The sequence below is a fragment of the Balaenoptera acutorostrata genome, chromosome 15, assembly GCF_949987535.1.
Source record: "Balaenoptera acutorostrata chromosome 15, mBalAcu1.1, whole genome shotgun sequence".
In the NCBI taxonomy this organism is placed as follows: domain Eukaryota; kingdom Metazoa; phylum Chordata; class Mammalia; order Artiodactyla; family Balaenopteridae; genus Balaenoptera; species Balaenoptera acutorostrata.
In genome coordinates, this window is record NC_080078.1 from 42,180,661 (window position 1) to 42,203,247 (window position 22,587).

General features: G+C 47.4%; 1 protein-coding gene across 2 annotated transcripts in view; it reads left to right on the forward strand.

The window, feature by feature from the left end:
- RIN2 (Ras and Rab interactor 2) overlaps positions 1–22,587 on the forward strand; it is a 226,810-nt gene that overhangs the window by 25,499 nt on the left and 178,724 nt on the right. For both annotated transcript variants that reach the window (XM_057529593.1, XM_057529597.1), the window contains exon 2: positions 17,061–17,170. The gene's annotated coding sequence lies outside the window, so the exon portion shown is untranslated. The remainder of the gene's footprint in view (positions 1–17,060; positions 17,171–22,587) is intronic.

Sequence of the window (22,587 nt, forward strand, 5' to 3'; positions counted from 1 at the left end):
CAATGAGAAGCCCGCGCACTGCAACGAAGAGTAGCCCCCGCTCGTCGCAACTAGAGAAAGCCCGTGCGCAGCAACGAAGACCCAACACAGCCATAAATTTTTTTTTAACTTCAAAAAAAAAAAAAAGGCCGTGCAGCTGACCATGTGAGAATGCTAATGGCAGTGTTTTGGAGGATCTATCCACTTGGGTCACTGCAAAGCGATACGAGGAGACCTGACTGGTGATGTTCTTTGAATTCTGTGTCCAAAGAAGCGGTGTCAGGCCTGGGAGGGGATTGCGGTGCGGATGGGGAGGATGTCTGATTTCTGGCTCTATTCTTACTACATCAGCCAGTTCTACAAGACAAATGCTGCATCTTGTGTGTCAAAGCAAGACCAGGCATTCAAAGCCCAGATAAAAATGATCTTGTTATAATAATAACAACAGTAGTTACCCTCCATCGTGTGCTGCCCCGCAGCTAAGGGCACTTCTGGTTATGTTATTGAGTCTTCCAGTCATTAAGTTGAAGGATTGTGATAGATATGAAAAAAGCACACAGTCGGCGCAGTGGTTGAGAGTCTGCCTGCCAGTGCAGGGGACACGGGTTCGAGCCCTGGTCTGGGAAGATCCCACATGCTGTGGAGCAACTGGGCCCGTGAGCCACAACTACTGAGCCTGCGCGTCTGGAGCCTGTGCTCTGCAACAAGAGAGGCCGCGACAGTGAGAGGCCCGCGCACCGCAATGAAGAGTGGACCCCGCTTGCCGCAACTAGAGAAAGCCCTCGCAGAGGAACGAAGACCCAACACAGCCATAAATAAATAAATGAATTAATTTTTTTTAAAAAACATCATTATATTAAAAAAAAAAAAAAGCACACAGTCAGCAAAACCAGATGCTGAGGAACAGCGTTGAAGGGAACTTCTGGCTTGTTTCTTCAGAGGCTGACTTCTGAGCACGGCTGGCCCCCGGCCAGTGTGGAAGGGGGGAGGGACGGAGTGAGCAGCTCATGGGGCAGCGTCTCTGGGCCAGGCCCTGGGCTGGACGTGCCACCGATGTCAGCTCCTCCCATTCTTGCTGCATCCTGGGGTTAGCTGCTACTTCCCACTGTTCATGGGTCAGCAGAGCTGAACTTCAGGCGGGTGTAATTCACTGGCTTGGGATCCCAAGGTGAGAAGATATGGCAGCCGGGATTTGAGTGAGGAACGTGATTCCAAATCCCAGGACCCGTGATGCCTCCCAGGAAGAAAAACAGATTCATTTTGGCCGCGCTTGTCAAACTGTAGCCAAGCCGAGAGCCTCAGATAAGTAAGCGTCCCCAGATCCAAAAGGTAGAAATTGGAGTCTGTTTACAAACCTGAACACTTAGAGATGTTCTAAAATAAAACCTTTGCTTGCTGAGACCACGCAGCCGCACCACACTTCTAAAAGCGTCACAGCTGTTGCTTACAGAGCTCACGCAGTGCGATGGATTTGGTTTCGATCAGTGCCAGCATGTTTTGTGCCTCGAGGGAAAGAAGACACCAAATCTCAAGTCAGCCCAAGCCTAGCGAAACCCACCCCACGCGGGGAGTCCGAATGTCTGCCCTAAAGAAACGCTGTTACGGCTGGTGTAATAGTTGAGTCTTCTCCTCCCTGTGAGCGCCTCTTTAATAGATAATAGCTTTCATTTCTGATTATAAAGGTACTATCTGTGTATACACAATTAGAACAATTCCGAAAGATTCAGAGACGAAAATATAAAACACCAAAGCTCATTGATGGAATTCTTGGGCCAGAGTGGAATGTGATTCAGAGCGTGAGTTGGTAACGGAGAAGATATTTCTTGAGAAACTTCATCCGTCGTGGAGGCAGCTATATAATTGGGGGCTCTGTTCAAAGGAAGGCATTAAAATAACCTGGAAGCAGTCGTGACCCAGGGCTGTTTGCAGAGATAGCTTCCCATCACGGTCATGAATTTCTGGGTTTTGAAGAAGCACTGTCTCCCAAAAAGTCCAATCACAAGGGGCGATGGTGTTTCATTCTTTGCTGAGACATCACGTGCCCTGCCCTCCTCTGAACCTAGGGTGTCATAAATCTCAGGTCAAACCCAGTGCGGACAGGGGTATCACCGTGGGACCCCCGTGGAGCAATGCAGTTAGGTGAAGCACGCAGCCTCCAGGAGATGACTGGGGCTGAAGCAAGAGGCTGGCGGAGAGGCAGCGCTGTGTGGTAAACAAGAGCGTGAGCTGTAAAGCCACGGGGCCTCACTCGCTAGCTGTGCGTATCGAGGCAAACAAATGAACGTCTCTGAGCCCCAGTTTCTTCATCTGTGAAATGGGGCTAAGAACAGCCCCTGTCACAAAAGAGAGAATTAGAAAGAGTTATGCGTGCGTAACAGTTCAGTCCGATGGGCAGTGAGGACGATAATGGAGGTCCTGAATGGGGGGCAGGGCCTCCGTGCATTTTACGCCAGGTTTCCCGGTAACAGAGAGACTCAGGGCAGGCACAGCCTGACCGGATGGTTGCGTTTGCTTGGAGAGGTTAGGAAATAAACCCCAAACTTTCAGGGCTTAACACAGAAAGGTGTATGTCTGGCAGTGTGTGTTGGACGGCTCTTCTGCAGGTCGGGGCTCAGTGCCCCGGGCTGTCCTCTACTGCAGCAAGTCATCAGGAACACACAGTTACAAGGTCACTGCAGGAGGGGCGAAGGGGCTGCAGACTGGGATGGTGAAATCCCACGTCTAAGAGGGACACACGTAACTGCCACCCCTATTTAGCTGGACAGAACCCAATCCCATAGACTCCCCAGATGCAAGAAGGTCTGAGAAATAGACAGGGGTGCTTGGGGAGCAGCCGTGGCCTCTGCCACAGGGGCTGCAGTGCTGTTGGATCACCTACTTACTACACTGCTAGATATAATCATAGAGCGCAAGAGAGAGAGCACCGACTGTGGCTTTGAACAGGTGAGGTTGGGGAAACTCGTGTCCTGGCTTCGGGGATCTGTTGAGAAAAGCAGCAGTGTTGCATCACCTGGAAATCCTGCATCCACATCCCCTTCACCGTGCTTTGACAAGAGGCAGATGCCAACAGCAGAGGATGGTGTGCTACTTGGTTTGGTTTTTTTCCAGGAAAGGTGTATCCAGGTGGAAATCTGTGGCCAGTCTCCCTAACCTGTGCTTGCACTTATAATGCTCCTTACAGTGAAGGGTGCAAAGCCTTCATGCAGACATATGCACTGAAGGTTGTTGACCATCAAAGGTCCCATGATCAAGGTCCCAGATCATCACAGAAATGTTAACATTTCTCCTGACAGGCTGCTTACTTAAGGGAGAGTGATTTAGAACACATTTTAAATAAAGTCCTGTTTAATTCTTTGAGGTTTTAATGCCTAAATGGTTAGGCGTTCCTTCTCTGGGCTCTGTGACCAGATCCCACAGACCCACATTAGACAAAGTAGATATTTACAGGAGAATTAGTCATAAAATATTGAGTGGATTGATTGCACTAGATTGGCCTTTCTCACAAAGCTCCTTGAGGGAAGGGTCCAGCTGGAAGCCTGCCTGTTCCTGGCCGTGTGCCCAGCATCTAACCCCATGCCAGGCATGAAATGTATATTAAAAAGTGTTGATTATTGTAAAATAATGAAATTTAAAAATAACTGTTGATTTGATGAACTGATCTCTCCAAGAATTCAAAACAGCGGTGATCTTACGTGTAAATGTTCATCTTTCTCTCCCGCGTTCAAAATGCTTCCCTTGCTGCTGGGTAGGACATGAGCTTTGCGTGGCCTCTTCTGAAACAGGACCCAGGTGGATTGTCCTTGTCTGAATCACTAAGGTGGGCCCTACCTGGCGAACAGGTGCATTGATCTCAGCCACTCAATGAGTATTTCGTGGGCTCCACTGCACACCTGGATGCTGGGACGCCAGCTCCTGCCTGTAATGGGTGGGGTGGGGACGTGGAGCGCCCGCCAGCCTTGTGGCAGAGTGAGGGGCTGGGGAGGCGACCGTGAGTCGCGTCCACGTCTCCGCAAATGACAGCTCCTTCCACACGCGACCTCAGCCAAGAATTCGCCGCAGAGAGGATGCTGGGGGTCGGTGTCGGGTTTTCAGAGCCCCACAGGATGGGGTCTGCGGGAGGGATTCTGTCGAATTCAACTCCAGCTCAGCCTGTTGCCCTGATTTCTCTGTTGCATCAGGAAACAACAAATGTTCCCCTGTTGTTCGAGTGCTGACTGGAAGAGGCTTCCGTGGTGAACAGGGTTTACGTTAGTGTGGTTCCCTCACGCTGAACTCCTCCCTCCCACAAATATTTACAGAGACGTTGCTGTGTCCGCAGGCCTGGGTCAGAGAAAGCCGAGGGTCCTCCTCACCACCCGCCCTTTAAATACTCAGCCGCAGCCCCACCAGTGGTCCAGACTCTGCTCGGCACTCCCGTCGGGACCTGCTCGGGAGCTTCCCAGCCCCGGGGGGGCATTGCATCCACAACCCCTGTCCTTCTTGCCCTGTTTGGGGCCGCCTTCCTGCCTCTGACCTGGGTGATGACTGTCCCACTGGAGGCTCTGGGAGGCTGGAGGAGAGGCCCCCCAGGAGGCTGCCTCACTCCGGGTGCCTCTAGAAGCAGGCCCTGAGCAGAGATCCGAGTGTAAGTGATTCATCGGGGGGAGGGGGATGTTGGGGCCGGGGAACCCTAGGAAACACCAGGAGGGGAGCAGGAGAGCTGGGAGGCAGCTGATCCAGGGTGTGTGATCTGTCAAATGAGCCTGCGGACAAGGTCAAGGTCGGTGTCAACCTGACTCAGTCACCCTGCTGAGGGTGAGCGCTGGGGGGGCCCAGGATTCCGACGCCTGCTCCCAGCAGGCCTGAATGGGGGCTGTTTGGCGGGAGGGGGGTGCAATTCCCAGCCCTTAGGCCTGCTGTGCCCCCGGGAAGGGCCTGTCCTCCTCTCCCCCAGCCACAGACATCCTCCGGTGTTGGGAGGACAGCGTCTCCTGCAGGGTGTGTCTGAGCCGGGCTGGCACCGAGGAGGCCGGGAGCGCCCTCCTCCATCCCCGAGGATTATCTGAATTTAGGCGGAAACTTGAATATCCCAGGGCAGCTTGAAACCCAGATGTGGCTTTCCCAATGACTTCTGCTACCTGAGGTTTCATTCAGGGTGGCAGATGGCGTCAGGGGCTCTGCCCTCTGCTGATCTGGTCGGGGCAAGTTGGGATGTTTTGGTGACAGCTGATGATATTTAAGAATTTTTGCTCCGGTCTGCTTTAGTTGTCAGAAAGTCTTTTAAACAATTGGTTTTGTGGGTGCGTGTGTGAAGGCATGCTAGTGATGACAAAGCGTTCCTCGTTTAAAAAGTTACCTATACTGCTGCGCTGAGACATTCTTGTATTGTGAAGAGTATGTAGGTTTGGCTAGAACGGACATATTTAATGCAGTAAATGGCATTTCGACATACAGAGCTCTGAGTTACAATGGAATGCTGGTTGCTTAGGTCCAAATATCTTTGCGTAACTTCCCAAAAAATAACCCAAATCAACAAATAGAGCAAAGAAAACCATTGTTTACAGATGCCGTCCATATTTCAAGGAGACAGAATTCTACAAACTTCCAAGTTACCTGTGATTAATGAGATAAACACCCAAGTCCAGCCAGGCAGCTCTGGAGCCCAGCCCTGTCTGGAGCAGTGGGCAGAGATAGCAGAGAAAATGTGGAGAAAAGGACAGGAGTCTTGGGAGCCTGTGGTGACCTAGCCCAGAAAACATCACCCCTAGAAAGACAAGCCCCATCCTGGGTGGAAATACTGGAATGCGTGTGGGACCCGAGGCTTCAAGACAGAAGGGGAACCTTGGAAGGTTGCCCCTTGGAGAAGATGTGGAGAAAGAACAGTGAAGGAGACCTGCAGAGATGAAAGAGATCAGAATCCCCCTCGCCAAGAAATGCACGACGCAATAAAGAAACTGCACTTCACCAAACCAACAGCAGGGGGCGCCCTTGAATCAAGAAACCTCGTTAGCCACCCCAGGCCCCGTCCCTTGTCTGTGTCAGCTCACTGCCGATCCAGGAAAGAAAATCTATTATAAAGGGAGCAGAATGCCGCAGGCAACATGCACGCAGAGCTGCAATCAGAAGAAAACAAAGAGTTTGAGAATCAAAACGTTTCAGGGGATAAATGTTCACCCCTCTCTAAACACACATATATACCCCAAAGCAGAAGAAAATGGCAGTGTTCCAACATTAGTTAATTAAATATCCTGAGATAAGCATTTTATTTTGTAAGTTTTTGATTCAAGGTTGTCGTACATATATTTGTCATATATATATTTGTGTATGTGTATATATATGTTTATATATGGCAACCGTGAATCAAAGATTTAAAAAATCAGAACTAAAATGGACAAAACCCAGGAAGATGTGAAATGAGAGTTGGCTGAACCCAGGAGAAGAAGTGAGCTTCAGTTTGCAGATGGTAATGTTGTCCTTGGGACCGTCCCTTCCGAGGACAGCAGACTGACCAATCACCTGGCACCTGCTGTGTTGCACTTTCCTTCCTAAGCTGCAGCCCAAGGCAAGCATTCCTTGCCCACAACTGTACTTACTGTCTCTTCCAATGAGAAACAGTTTATAAGGCCAGTCTTGGTGATGGTTTTTACTTTCCAAGTTCTCTATTAAATGAGACTCTAGGAAATACCCAAATACTTTCTAAGGGCAAGTCAAGTGCTATTTGTTAAGAAGATAAAGCTTGCCAAGGAGAGCGTCATCTCCCTTGATAATATGTCAGAATTTCAGAGATAACAAACTTTTCAGAGATGTTTCCAAATTGCATTGAATGACCACGACAACTTCAAGTTCACAAAGTACTTTCCACATGTTGTATTATCTTTAAAGTTGCATAGGGGCTAAAATACAAGGATACAATGGTTTCTTCCCCTCCTCTGTGTGACAAGCAGCTTAGAAATGCTTTGCCTGGTTTACATACCTCGGAAATGAGAATGGCGATGGCTTCCTTGTATGTGACATCTGCCATACACAGCTAACCTTAGACTGGGGGAGGCTCATTTCTCTAAAGATGGACACACCATCACATGTTCTCTTTGCCCACCCGCTATCAAGAGATAAAGTCTCGTCTCTTCCCTTTGAATCTGGCTAGGTTTGAGTCTCACTTGTAACCAGTAGAATGTGGCAAAAATAACACTGCCTTACTTCTGAGGATGAGTTGGAAAAGGTGATGCATTCTCCACCTTGCTCTCTGGACCATGCTGAGGCCACCACGCTGTGAGGAAGCCCAGACTAGTCCATGGGAAGAGACTGCATGGTCTGAACCTACAAGAAGTAAGAGAAAGATGCCCTGCCACGCTCCACCTGTGCTGGCTGTCTCTCCGCCCCCGACCCCCGCTCCCGCCCTTTATTCCAGCTCCAGCTCCTTTCTCTGTGGCTGCAGTCACATTCAGGACTCTCATCCGGAACCACCCAGCCAAGCCCTGCCTGAATTCCAGACCCTCAGAAACCAGAGAGAGAATGAAATGATGGCTGTTTCAAGCCACTGACTCTTGTGGTGATTTGTTATGCAGTGTTGGGCATCTAGAATGAATGAAACCTCAGTGACTAAACAAATAAGGACTGTTTTGAAGAAGGAGTAACTATGCCTAATACCTTTTGTAGTGGTTTTGTTTTGGATAATTTTTAACCGGAACGTCTCTAGATGTAGCTTACAAACTGACCTTTCCACTGGAAAAGAATTGAGTTCTTTTCAGGAGGTTTTCTTTTTTGTAGTTTTAGAGCTTTAAATATCTACTGCTTTTGGCAGAAGTAAGTGCTAGGAGAGAATGCTGGAGAGACCCATTTACCTTGTCCTCGAATGGGGTAACCCTCCAAAAACGCAGCAACTGAGAACATAGGTGCCGTCCTCGAGCTTTCCGATGAAGCGTGGTGAGCAACTTGCCTAATGTCCTAGGTCACAATGGAGAGAAGTGACCTCAGACAGAAGGCTGGAGCGAGATTTCATTCCTAATGGCGCAGTGGCCATGCTCTGGATTCCCCCTCACCTGCCCCTGGAACCTCAGACTCAACTCATCCAGAAGTGAAATAATCACACACCCACTCAATTCCTCTAGTTTTAATAAGGCCAGCGGTCAGGATGCCTGCTTCCCACACAGGAAACTTGACCCCTGGCCTTGTCGATCACAAGGGCAGCTGTTAACCACTTGTCCTTCATTCTCTGTCTGTGTATGTGGGTTTGGGGGGAGGGGACGTCTATCCTGAAACAGAAATACACATTTATTCCTGTTAATTTTTCAACTAGTGTTGGACTTTTCCACTTAGACTCGACTTATCTAACAATATAATAATCGTCACCTGCCTGCACCAGCTCCTTCTCACAGCATCCTTGTCCTCTCGGGGGCCCTTTTGGAGCTTCCTCATGTACAGCAGTCGCCTTCTGTAACAGCTCTCGTGTCCGGTACCGTCTTTCCTAGTTCAAGGTCATAGTTCAGGTTCAGGTCTTCATTATCTGCCCTAAGTGGCCCTTCCACCTCCAGCACCCCACCCCGACACAGACTTCGGTGGCTCCCCTAGGTTTACACTGTACAGTGGAAGCCCCACCCTTGGTCCCGGCCCTGTCCTGGACTGCCTGCCCACTCCCATCCCCAGTCCTCCCAAGGCCAACTGGTGTTCTAATGCTTTGACCTTGGCACATCTGCTTTTGGTCAAGTGGTTTTCTCTAAAATGCCTTTCCTCTTGCTCCCCCGTTGAAACTCCACTCATCTTCTGCATCTCTTTCAGATGCTCACATTTAAAAACAGGGCCCTGTTTGTGTCCTTGCAGTGTCCAGCTGAGACCTTGAGCAAAATCCAGCAAATATTTATTAAAGTGAATAAACAAATGAACTACTGGCCCTTTCCTTAACTGGCAGAATAGAAACAGAAAAGGTTGCAGAGTTACCACGGATGTATCTGCATTCCTAGAGATGCTGGTCATTTCTGAAGTTAAGAAGACGTTTCCACAATAGTGAACCTGTTTATTCGAGAAAATTATTTAAAACAATCTTGTAGATCTTATTTAATTTAATCTTACATGTTTAAGCAAAGGTCAAAGAATCTAATTTAGTGAGTTAGTACAGTGCTAAGGTTTGGATTGCCAAAGGGCAACAAAATTCTTGATTTGTCCTTTGAAAGAAAACATATCAGAGTAAAAGATGATCCACCAAGAGAGGAGGTATGCCCCTCCCCTGGAAGTGAGAAAAATTTCATAAAGTCATGGCAACCTGGCTTCTGAGGAAAAAACCGAGATCATTGCATAAGGAAAGTTAACTAATAGGTCTATTTTAAAGTAATCGGAAGTAATCTAAAATTTCTCAATTACACAAAAGTCTTTGGAAAGGGAATAGAAAATATATAGCAAATTTTCATAGGTATATATAGCTTATTTTTCATAGGTATTGTAACTTCTATTAATATTACCAAAAAGTAAATTATTCCTTGGGATAAATGTTCCTAGAACTGTTAACAGGAGATGTTTTTTGGGAAATGTTACTATTCTCATGCAAAGCCAGCATTTGGAATGATTTATGACTATGGGTCTTCATTCTGACTTTTTTTTGTGCCCACTCAGACAATAAAATAGCTAAAGGATAGAGTCTTCTAGACTTACCAGAAATGTTCGTGTGTTGGAAATACCCGTAATTGCTCTCCTAATTCCTTACATATTTCCTTCCTTCCCTCCCCCATCAGTTTCTTCTCAGGCAGTTTTCTGTGGTTGGGTAGGTGGGGGTCAGGATGCCCTCTAGGGACAAGGTCAAGGACAGGGTCAACCTGACAGCATGAGCTGAACGAGAGAAACTAAGAAGGTCCTCACAGGCGGCCCCGCCGGAGGGGCCCTTAGACGCCCAGCCGCTCTCCTTTGCCGCCCCTTTTAGGTTCTGCCTGTCAGCAGCGGGCGTCCACACCAATTTCCCCAATTCCCTTTTCAACAGCGAATGTTTATTATTTATCAAAGGTGGTGAGAGGAGGACATTCAAATATATAATATGCTGTGTATTAGTCAAACACTGACTGAGGTCCCAAAGTGCCGTGTTCCATGAAGACTTAAGCAAGAGCAGAGTTCATCCTGGTCTTCAGAGGAAATTGTGTGGATCAGACAAAATCAAGATCATGATAGTACAACATAGTAATTCATGCTGTGGAAAGGCATGTAAACGAAGATGTATTAACCAAGTGCAGTGAGGCTTCAAAGGAGTGAGGGACACATGACACACGGGACCCAGAGCAGACTTGGGGAGGGGGCAAGGGCCACCAAGGGGGTTAAAGGTGGGGGACAGTGGTGACAGATCTGGGTTTTGCCATGACCAGCTCATGGTGCTAAGCAGCTCACTTCACTTTGTCCTGCTTTGAATTGAGACTATAATGCTACTTGCCTCACGAGGCTGCTGTGATGGTGTAAGGGAGTCGGGGGAAAGCAATTGGCGTAGTGCCTGGAGTGCCATCAGTCCTTCATACGCGCCTGCGGTGACCTGCTGTATTTTGAGATGGATCTTAAAGGAAAGCCTGGATTGGAGCAGGAGGTGGCAGCAGAGGGTGAGGGGTTTTAGGCTGAGCATCCTCCGTGTGTGTGTGTGTGTGTGTGTGTGTGTGTGTGTGTGTGTGTCTGTGTCTGTGTGTCTGTGTCTTTGTGTGTGTGTCTTTGTGTGTGTGTGTGTCTTTGTATGTGTGTGTGTCTGTGTGTCTGTGTGTGTGTCTTTGTATGTGTCTTTGTGTGTTTGTGTCTGTGTGTGTGTATGTGTCTTTGTGTACGTCTGTGTGTATTTATATGTACGTGTATTTATATGTACGTGTCTTTGTGTGTGTGTATCTTTTTGTGTATGTGTCTTTGTGTACATCTGTGCGTCTTTGTGTGTATGTGTATGTGTCTGTGTCTTTGTGTGTGTGTGTCTGTGTCTGTGTCTTTGTGTGTGTTTCTGTGTCTTTGTGTGTGTCTTTGTATATGTGTGTCTGTCTGTGTCTCTGTGTCTATGTCTTTGTGTGTCTGTGTGTGTGTGTGTCTTTGTATGTGTCTTTGTGTCTGTGTCTTTGTGTGTGTATGTGTCTTTGTGTACATCTGTATATTTATATGTACATGTCTTTGTGTGTGTGTCTTTTTGTGTGTGTGTCTTTGTGTGTGTGTGTTTTTGTGTACATCTGTGCGTCTTTGTGTGTATGTGTCTGTGTCTTTGTGTGTGAGTGTGTTTTTGTGTGTGTTTGTGTGTTTTTGTGTGTGTGTGTTTAGAATACAGCAAGTACACCAACCAAGGCGTAGGAGACAGTAGTACTAGGAGCCCATAAGACTTTGAGGGCTGTTCCACAGAGAAATGCTGTCCAATAGAAATATAATGTGAGCCACATGTCATTCTAAATTTTCTAGGAGTTACATTAAAAAATGTTAAAAGAAATAGGTAAAATGAATTTTAATATATTTTATTCAATGTATTAAAATATTTCAACATGCAGTGACATTAGTGAAAAATGGGTGCAGGAAGCAACATTGAATTCTAATTTGCTTGTGCGGCAAGAGCACCGGATACCTACAACTATAGCCTGATGTTAGGAGCATGGTAACTATTGAGATATGGCTGGGGATAGCAAACCCCCTTTTCTGTAAGGCCAGATAGGTTAGGTTTATCAGCCTCCTTAGTATACTATTTTGTTAAATCCAAGTTGGAAATCTATGCCAGAATGCTAAAACTCAGTCAACAGGTATTAATGCCCATGCCTACTTCATGCTCCATACTGTGCGATGCACCAGGGTATATGGACAAAGGAAAAATTAAGACCAGCACCTCTGCACACATTGAAACAGTGTAATTAAGCTCTAAAAGCTCTAAGTTTGGGGGTCCACAATGTAATAATTTCAGGATATTTCAAGTAGACAAAATGCGGCCTGATAATATAGAAGTGAAATCATGGTTAGTGGGCAAAGCAGAACATACACAGACATATGTGCACACTGAGTGGACGGACATACGAGTTTGGCCTTTCCTGTTTTGTCAAATGAGAGATTGGAGTATAATAAAGATTTTCAAAATGGGCATCTGTAAGTATGGACTTATGCTCAAGGATTCATGTATCCTCTTTGGGAATGTTTGAAGTGTGTTTTTATTTTAAGGATAATGGTTCATAATTCATCTAACTATATTCTGGGTCATCTAAGGCAATGTGTATCCAACTGTGGGTCATGACTTCTACTGGACTAGTGGCTTATGACTCGTTAATGGGCACGACCAGCATTGCTTTCAATGAAAGTGGATGCACTGGAAAACGTCAGGTTGTAAGTGTTAGGTACTGTTTTATAAAATGTTTGTTTCTGTGCTGTGTGTGTGCGTGTAGGTCTGGGTCATGATGTGAACTGTATTCCTGTGGGCAGACGTCCAAAGAGATTGAAAGCCATTAATCGCTAGATCACTGGTTCTCAACCTTCACTCAACATTGGAGTCACCCAATGGGCTTTGAAAATTAAGACTGTGTGGGTCCACCCCCAGAAATTCTGCTGTAATTGATTTCAGGTGTGACCTGGCCATGGGGCTTGCTTTGTTGTTTAAACCTCCTTAGCCGTGCAGCCAGGGGTGCGACCCTGGCAGGGGTTGAGCCTTGTAGCCAAGTCTTGCCAGGTAATTTCAGTCCTGCCTCTGGTTTGTGTTTCTTGAATTTGCCTTGGGGCCAAGTCTTCCCGCAGATTGGAATTGTTGGAGGGGAGGAGGAGGGAACAGGGGGGCTGAGGGCATAGATGCTTTGCCCCAGGTGGAGGCAAGCGCAGTCTAGTGGGGCAAGTGGATGAAGTTCACAGAGGTTCAGGCAGAGACACGTGGGTTGGGGTGGGGAGAACGCAGAGAGTGGAAGAGAGGTCGGTATCATTTGAATCGTGTGAGCAGTTTCACCTGCTCTTCCCCTCGGAGTCTGCGATTTCCCCAGGTGGTCTGTGTGTGGGTGCCTCTTCATACAGCAGCTTACCTTGAAGGGTGACCCTTGACTGATTCTCTTCCGTTAGCCCTTCCCTCACAGAAGATGCAACTCCACTCTACTCACGTCACAAGGGACGAGTTTCAGCAAAACAACATCATCCCTTACATTAAATTAATCTTGTTACTTCTAATCGTATTGGTTTACATTCTTGTTCTTATATAATTTGTCATTGTGCTTGGTTTTATAATTGTACAAGCTCATGAGAATAAGGTATTGATACCTAGTTATTTTATTTGTCCATACTTAATTAATATTATAATAGAAACAATATAATGGAGGAAGCACTGGATTTTTTATGCCTTGAAAGGATAAGCTTCCTTTCCTCGCTGGGCCCCTTTGCTCTGTGTGACTGTGCAGCCCACCTGGATACAGTGGCCAGTAAATTAACCCGACCTCTTATTGATCTATTAGCAAAGATCAGAAGACATTGTATAGTGTAATGGAAATAAAAACAAAAATAAACAAATGGGACTTAGTTAAACTCAAAAGCTTCTGCACAGCAAAGGAAACCATAAACAAAATGAAAAGACAACCCACGGAATGGGAGAAAATATCAATATTTGCAAATGATGCAACTGACAAGGGATTAGTCTCCAAAATTTACAAACAGCTCATGCAGCTCACTATCAAAAAAACCCAAACAACCCAATCAGGAAATGGGCAGAAGACCTACAGAGATATTTCTCCAGAGAAGACATACAGATAGCCAAGAGGTACTTGAAAAGATGCTCAACATCGCTAATTATTAGAGAAATGCAAATCAAAACTACAGTGAGGTATCACCTCACACCAGTCAGAATGGCCATGATCAAAAAATCTACAAACAATAAATGCTGGAGAGGGTGTGGAGAAAAGGGAACCCTTGTATGTGGTTGACGGGAATGTAAATTGGTGCAGCCACTATGGAGAACAATATGGAGGTTCCTCAGAAAACTAAAAATAGAACTACTATATGATCCAGCAATCCCACTCCTGGGCATATATCTGGACAAGATGAAAACTCTAATTCGAAAAGATACCTGCACCCCAGTGTGCATTGCAGCACTATTTACAATAGCCAAGACGTGGAAGCAACCTAAATGCCCATCAGCAGATGAATGGATAAAGATGTGGTACATATATACAATGGAATATGACTCAGCATAAAAAAGAATGAAATAATGTCATTTGCAGGAACGTGGGTGGACCTGGAGATTATAATACTAAGTGAAATAAGTCAGACAGAGAAAGACAAATATCATATGATATCACATATGTGAAATCTAAAAAAATAATAATAATAATACAAATGAACTTATTTACAAAACAGAGACAGACTCACAGACATAGAGAACAAAGTTATGGTTGCCGGGGGGAGGGGTGGGGGAAGGATGGATTGGGAGTTTGGGATTGACAGGTACACACTGCTATATTTAAAATAAAATGCCTTTCCATGAAAAAAGAAAAAAAATTTTAAAAAGAGAAGACTTTATAAGTGATGTAAATGGAGCTTGAAGCTTATTGGGATTATTTTTCAGTAGCCCTATCTACATGTGAAATAGGGGTTCAGAGGAAAATCTGAATTAAGAAGGAAAGTGGGATTTAAATTATTATCAAAAAAAAAAAAAAGGTGAGGATGATGATGACATTGACTGATGTTGGTGACGGCGGGTGGCGGTGAACATTTATTGAGCATTTGCTAAGTAACCTGAAACGGGCCCGTGCTTTCCGTGGTCATTTTACTTGATCCTTAGAACAACCCTTTGAGTCAGGTGCTATTACAATCACCCCACTTGACACAGAAGGAACCCAAGTAAGTAACAATTAAGTAACTTGTCTGAGAGATTCAAATGGGATTCAAGACCAAATATGTTGCCTCCAGGCCTTAGAGCTGAGTCTCAAGTACATGGAGAGGGCGGGGAGGCTATTCCAGGCCAGAAAATGTGAACCCAGGGAATGAAGGAGGGGGTGTGTGTACCATGTGCTGGGGAGGGTACCGGGGAGGTGCTGGCAAGGAGGTCAGCGACCAGTTACACAGCCTGGCGGAGCAGTGAGACTATGAAATACTGATGAAAGAGTTTAAAAAAAAAAGGATGAGTTCATCCTTTTATACTGATGTAGGAACCCTGATAAGACATCCTGAGAATGGAATAAGCAATGTGCAGGACGACACATAAACATTTATTTAGAAAAGACTGTGTGTGTGTGTGTGTGTGTGTGTGAGAGAGAGAGAGAGAGAGAGATTGAATGTTTGCACAGAATTGATCTGGAAAGATATCCTTCCAAGTTCTGACAGTGTCCACGTGTGCCAAGGATGCAGGCTGCAGGTATTAGTGGTGACAGTCAAAGGAAACTTGAGGTTTTTTTAATTTAATTTTTATTTTATATTGGAGTATAGTTGATTTACAATGTTGTGTTAGTTTTAGGTGCACAGCAAAGTGAATCAGTTATACATATACATGTATCTATTCTTTTTCAGATTCTTTTCCCTTATAGGTTATTACAGAATATTGAGTAGAGTTCCCTGTGCTATACAGTAGGTCCTTGTTGATTATCTGTTTTGTATGTGGTAGTGTGTGTATGTTAATCCCAAACTCCTAATTTATCCCTCCCCCACTTTGGTAACAAGTTTGTTTTCAAAGTCTGTGAGTCTGTTTTGTAAATAAGTTCATTTGTATCATATTTTAGATTCCACAAATAAGTGAAGTCATATCATATTTGTCTTCTCTGTCTGACTTACTTAGTATGATAATCTCTAGGTCCTTCCATGTTGCTGCAAATGACATTATTTCATTCTTTATTATGACTGAGTGATGTTCCATTGTAGTTATGTACCACATCTTCTTTATCCATTCCTCTGTCGGTGGACATTTAGGTTGCTAAAGGAAACTTGAGCGTTGATCTAGCATTTATGTTTTGTTTTCTGTTTGTTTGTAAGCAAGATGACTGCATTCATGCACTTAGGTAATTCTGAAAATGTGAGGGTGTTGTTAGGAAAAAAGAAAAAGAAATGGAATCATTTGGGAATTTCATATTCTGTCCCATCTCCAAATCCTAGACTTGAAGATTTCAGGACTGTTTACATTGTTGGAGCTGAGGTAATGCAAGGGTGAAAGGAACAAATTGTCACTGAATTCATGGGGAAGACAGCACCCTTGCTGATTAGTTCCTTTTTTAACGTGGAAGACTATTTGGAGTTTTAGATATCTGAGTGTTGGCATAGGGGTGTAGAGAACATTCTGGTAAAGCAAGTCCCCTCTTGCGTTACCTGGCCCAGAGGTGGGAATAGGGATCAAAATAGGAAGAAAAGACCTTTCGAGGTACAGTCTGCCCTCCACATCCGTGGGTTCAATTTCTTGAAATTTCGATCCGAGGGGGTTGAATCTACGGATGAGGAACTTCCAATACAGAGGCCGATTGTATTCACGTACTACGTACACCTCCGTTTCTATTTTTTAATTTGTTTTATTTTTATTGGAGTATAGTTGCTTTACAATGTTGTGTTAGTTTCCTCTGTACAGCAAAGTGAATCAGCTATACGTATACATATATCCACTGTTTTTTAGATTTCCTTCCCATTTAGGTCACCACAGAGCACTGAGTAGCAGCATTCTGTGTGCTATTCAGCAGGTTCTCATTAGTTATCCACTTTACATACAGTAGTGTATATACGTCAGTCCCAATCTCCCAATTCATCACCCCGCCCCAGGCATGCTATTCTTGATGAAGGAAAGGCTGGCTTCTAACTTTCCCCGATACTGAGAACCAGGAGAAAAGACATGGAACCTTGGAAAGTGAAGATCAAAAATTTTTTGAATTAAAAAAATTTTTTTAATTGGGAAAAGAAACGTCACAGCCACCGATGTGTTAACAAAGGGGAGAACGATTGTTAGCATTTGACTAAAGGCCTCCAAGTACCGCCAAATATAAATATTTATTGAGTAACCCAGCCCAAGGCATGGAGCTTAATGATAAGGAACTTGGACGTCATGGGTTTTGGTATCCACAGGTCCTGGAACTGACCCCACACAGACACCCAGGATGACTGTGCCCTCACCTCTCAGCACCCCCTCCCAGCACCCCCACCCCTCTCAGCACCCATGCGTACAGATGCTAAGTGGCCAATTCTGTATGTTGTAGATGGATAAAGGACATGTGGACTTCTGAGCTTCCGCCGGAGAAGATAACAGTTCAAGCCCTCCAGGATGCTGGGCAGGTGGGGGCTGGAGTGAGAGATGCTGGCGTGAAGGGTAAGTGACGACTGAAGCCCAGTGCGCCGCGGCCTGGACTCTGGTTTCCAAGTTCCTCAGTGTGCGGGGATACAATGTGCTCTGGCTTGGTGCGCTGCTGTGGATGTGACCTCTCTCTGACAGAGGATCAGGGAGGATGCTTACCTGTTTCCTGGTACCTAAGGGATTCTGTTGTCCTGCAGTGGCTGCAGGGCCCAACCAAGATGAGGACAGCTCAGGAGCCCCAGAGCGTAAACTGTAACCGTGCACCTTTATGGAGCGCCAACTGCGTGGCAGGCCCCAGCGCTTTAAGGCATTCATTCATTTCGTTCTCATCTTAGAGCTGGGCCACCAGGAAGCGCAAAGAACCTGGTTGATTACTGAGGGCAGATGGTCCTGATGGTGGCCCCATCCCAAGGGAAAAGCCTCTTCCTCTTTCTCATACATCCCCCGCTTGCCTTTCTCCCCGTGCCCACGTTTCATCTATTTTATTTTTTTTTCATGGAATCATAATCTCTGTATGAAAGGGACTTAGCATCAGAGGGACGTCAGCATAGGTCACCGTGACGGATCATAGTTTCCCTAAATGGCCACCGTGGTATCGCTGCTCTTCCAGAACCTTGCCGGGTCCCCTCAAGCTGGGAGTTCTGCTTTCCCTCCTCTTGAGTCTGGGTGGGACTCGGTGACCACCTTTACAGGGAAGGCGGCAGAGGTGACACTGAGTGACCTCAAAGCCGAGGTCAGCAAAGCGCACGTGGCTCCCAGACGGCGCTCACGCTCCAGGCAGGCCTGCCTGTGAGACCAGCTGGGCCCCGTGGAAAGGCCCCGAGTAGGGGTTCCAGCCGACAGCCCCTCCAGGTCCCCACTGACACGTGAGGGAGACTTCCAGTGGCGCCAGCCCCCAGCCTCGGAGCTGCCCCACCGCTGCCGAGTGGAGTGCGGACAAAGTGAACTGTCCCCGCGGAGCCCTGTCCCCGCAGCAGGTTCAGGAGAGGATAAACATCATCACTGCTTGGTGCTCTATCATGTAAACCCACCGCGACACCGTTGAAGGTAGATGTCATTCATTACACAGATTTACAAGAAAGAGGAAGGAGGCTGAGTCAGATGAAGTGACTCACCCAAGGCCACACGAGGAGCTGGGGTTGGAACCCAGGGCTCCCTGATGCCCAGCTTGTGAGATCCCCCCCTGCCCCAGGGCCCGTTCCTTCTGCACTGGGAGCTGGGGCCTTTGCTGCCCCTCAAATACAGCCGTCTCAGAGAAGGCAAACCATCTGGAATAGGAGGACCAGAGAATACAACTTTGGAGAACTAGCTTTAACATAGTTTGTTCTGACTCTCTTTCCTTAATTTGAATCCTAATTAAACCCTGGGATCCTGCCTTAAACATACAGTCCTCTTGGGAAGCTGCCTGCTTTCCCTCCGAGAGCTTAGATTCACGGTATCTGCTCGTGTTACACGAGATTCATATCATGTGAAGTAATAGTCATGTTTCTGTGTCATCCCTGTTTGACTTCAGGTTCCGTGAGGCCAGCGCCTGGTCTGTCTCCTATTTCTCATTTTTTAGCACAGACTCTAACCTGTAGTAGACAGTGAATAAATGCAAGTTAAATAAATACCAAAGAGCCGTTAAGTGTGAATTTTCTTGAGAAGGATGATGGTAGCATACAAGGAAGTGCAAAATTCTAGGTATAAATACTGAAGTCTTATCTTGGTGCTAAAGGTTTGTCTTTTGAGGTCAAGGTTTCTTTGTCACTTCCTTTGTTTCCCCTGTTAGATAAAACATCTTTGGGTTTCACTTTTATAAACAAAGAACTTCCACAAAATGCAACAGTAAACTAAACAATAACAGGAACTGACAGAGCTCTGAGACAGTATTTCTCAGTGGGTTGTTATTCAAGTGGAAGATATTTTCAGAGGTGCAGCATTGGAGAATTGACTTTGGTATGAATGTTGAAATGTGACATGTAACCTCCACACTCATCACGGTCAGCCTTGGCGCATAGTATCGGTGGCCTTGTGTCTTTCAACTTGTTTAGTTCCATGTCTGCGTGGCATTGCAGCTGCTCCAGAACTGGGGACAACTCTTCTCTCTACATTGTCCAGAGTGTCCAGAACTGGACCCTACGTTCAGTAGATAGAGTATCAGCAGGACCAGAATATGAGGATATTTGTTTCTTTTATTTTGGCCTCTGGGATCCTAGTTCCCCAGCCAGGGATCAAACCCTGGCCATGACAGTGAAAGTGCCGAGTCCCAACCACTGGACCGCCAGGGAAGTCCCGAGGATTTTGCTTTTTAAGAAGGATAAATGAATGCATGCAAAATGTTAGGCAAGTTTAAATGCTTAATCATCTTTTTTTAGTGCCTAATCTATCAGTCAGCTTTTGCTGTCTAACAAACCCCCCAAAACTTAGTAGCTTCAAATAATAGCCATGGATTTAGTTCACGATTCTGCAGGTTGGAAGTTTAGGCCACCTGGGTCAGCTGGTCTAGCTGGGTTTTCTGGGCTGACTGGTTGGCTGGGAGCTGACAGGTGGAGGAAGCCTCGGCCCAGGTGACCCACCTCTGCTCTGCTCCCCTCCCCCCAGCAGGTTAGGCAGGACTCCAAGAGGACGCACATGCACGGCTTCTTGAGGCTGGGGCTTGAGAAGGACACAGGGCCGCTTCTGCCGCTTTCTGTTGGCCAGAGCAAGTCACAGGACAGTTCAGATCCTGAACTGAGATGAGGAGTAGGCTTCAGCCCTTGGTGGCAGGGTTCGCAAAGCCTGCAAGGGGCAGGCTCGCAGGGAGGGTGGAGAACCGTGGCCACTGCGGAAATGCACACACCCAGTAAGATGCGGTATTGTGCGGGGGACATTGGCAGCGCTACCTTGCAGGTGGTGGAAATGAAACTTCTTATGCGCTTTATAACTTACGAGAAAATGGAACTGGATTGAGAGGAGAGGCTAGCAGGAGAGGCCGAGATGGACACAGAAGAGAAGAGCCCTGGGTGCCACACCTCCCCCCAGTTCTCCAGCTCCCAAGTCTGGAAAAGGGGGTGTTGAGACAGGTCGGGGGGAGGGGAGCTAGAGGCAGAGCGCAGGGTGGATAGTTGGTAGCAAAGAGGGTTTCTCTTCCTTTGCTGCGGTTTTCTCTCCCTCCGTCTGCTGGGGGTGGCAGGCAGATCAGAGGTGGTGAGGAGCCGCCTTCACGTCTGGGTCAGCAGAAGGTGCCCTGCGAGGAATCCGACAATCCGGGGACAGCCTCAGTGCCGTCTGCTTCCTGCCCCGAGGCTTCAAGTGCCTGTGGTTTGTCTGATGGGTTTGTTTGCTGGAGGGGAGGGCAAGGGTCGGATGGTCTGTCTGCTGCATCCCTTTTACCAGGGCATTTCAGGGAGGCTTCACCTTGCACCCCCGGGCCCCAGCCTCCTGACATTTGTTTTGCATCTCTTTGTCACAGTGGCCCTAGAAGGCTGAGACTGAGTTATCCTCGCTTTACAGATGGGGATACCGAGTGCTGGGAGGTTCAGGAACTTGCCTGGATCACACAGGTGGGCGGTGGCCAGAGCAGGGTTCGAAGCTGGGCTATGCTTTGGGTTCCATGGTGCATGGCCCTGAACACCGCCATGCTGTGTGGCCTGCAGGTCAGACAGAAACGGCTGCCCAGCCAGGTGTAATCAGGACAGCGGGGTGTCATCCCTCCCCCTCCCCGGCCGCTGCTTGGAAGGAGGTCTGAGGTCTGAGGACTGTGCTTAGGAAGGTGTCACCCTAGAGAATTCAGCAGCAGCAAGAAGCAGCTACCTGGGGGAAACCCCGCCCTCCCCCAGGTAATCAGGAGCCCTGGGTAATCAGGGTGGGGAATTTCCAGCAGAGTCCTGAGCCCCCCACCCCACCCCTGAGGCCGGGTCTGAGCACCCTGCTTCACAGCGGCCCCGGGAATGCTCTGGTGGGGGCTGGGCAAGCCTGGTCCTCTGCCCAAGTCCTCGGGCCCCTGCTGAGTCCCTTTGAAATATTCCTCGCTCAGTTCCTCCCAGTTCCTCTGGGAAGGGTTCGCGTGCCCCAGCCACGTGCTCCGAGGAGCGGGACCCCACCGGCATCTCCCCCCGGACGCCCCTCTTGTACCATCTCTGGTTCTCCGGCTTCCCCTGCTCTCCATGCACAAGAACGTCCTGAACCAAATATAGTCGATGGAGGATGCCCGTTTATGGCCCTGCTCATGGTTTAGTTAAAGGCAGTGCTGCCATCAGCTGGCCGAGACTTTTAAAGTGGTTTCATGAAGATGGAATGTGTTCCTTTTTCTTCATTCTCTTTTTTTCCTTTTTCTTTTCCTCAGTCCTACCCATTCTTTCCAATAGGCGGGTGCAGCTTGGAAGCCTGATGGTAATAAGGAGAAACAAGAATAGCTTGAAAACAGTAGCATTTATTAAAGGCTTTGCCACAAGCCAGGTCCTGTTCTAGGCACGTTACACTTTCTTTTCTCACAACGGTCCTGAGGGGCAGTGGTTTTGTCCCCATTTTACAGATGAGGAAACTGAGGTACAGAGAGGTGAAGTCACCTGTGTGTCATGATGCCTGGCACATTCAAGTGCTTGATGTTATTTGTAAAATGAACCATGTCTTAGTATGAGTCGAAAATTCAGGTGCAAGGGTTTCTATGGGCAGTTTCTATGGGTACTACAGAAGGGCATGAGGGGGTGCAGCTGGGGCAGGGAAGGGGGAGAGGCCATTCAGGGTGGGGCCTGAGCAGGTGACTGCTGTGGGTAACCGGGGCTCAGTCCCACTGGGGACCTGTGACAGACCATGTACGGGGTATCCGGGAATTGTCCCACCAAGGGACATGGAAGCTGGGGTGTTCCTAGCGAAATCGTGGGGACCTTTTGAAGCAATTGTGAATTTCATAATTATATCCTATAAGTTGCCCCCATTTGTCCAGGGAAGGAAGGAAGGAGAGCCTGTTGTGCAGGATTCCCCTGGCTTGCTGTACTTTCCCTTCGTTCTCTGCATCTCAGCTCTTCCTGTGCAACACACTGCCCCCAGATGCAGTGGAAAAATTTATAATAAGCGTCTCTGTAGCTCCTGCAATAAAGGTTGGCTGGGGCTTGGCTGATCTGGGTTGGGCTCAGCTGGGCAGCTCTGCTGACCTTGGTTGGACCAACACACATTGGAGGGCAAGAGGAGTGGCTGATCCAGGCTGGGCTCAGCTGGGTGACTGTTTCCGGCCTCTCGCCGAGGTCTGGCCTCAAGCCTGCTCCACCCGAGTGCGTTCTAAGTCCGGCCTTACAGACAGCGGCAGCCCAGGGCAGCTCTTCTCATGACCAGGGGAGAGGCAGGGGGCGCAGGTGGAGACCCAGAGGCCTGTGCACTGCTGCTTCTATGTTATCGTATTGATAATGCAAGTCACATGGTCAAGCCCAAGTCAAGAGGCCGAGTGGTGAACTCTGCCTGTCCTGGGGGGTGTC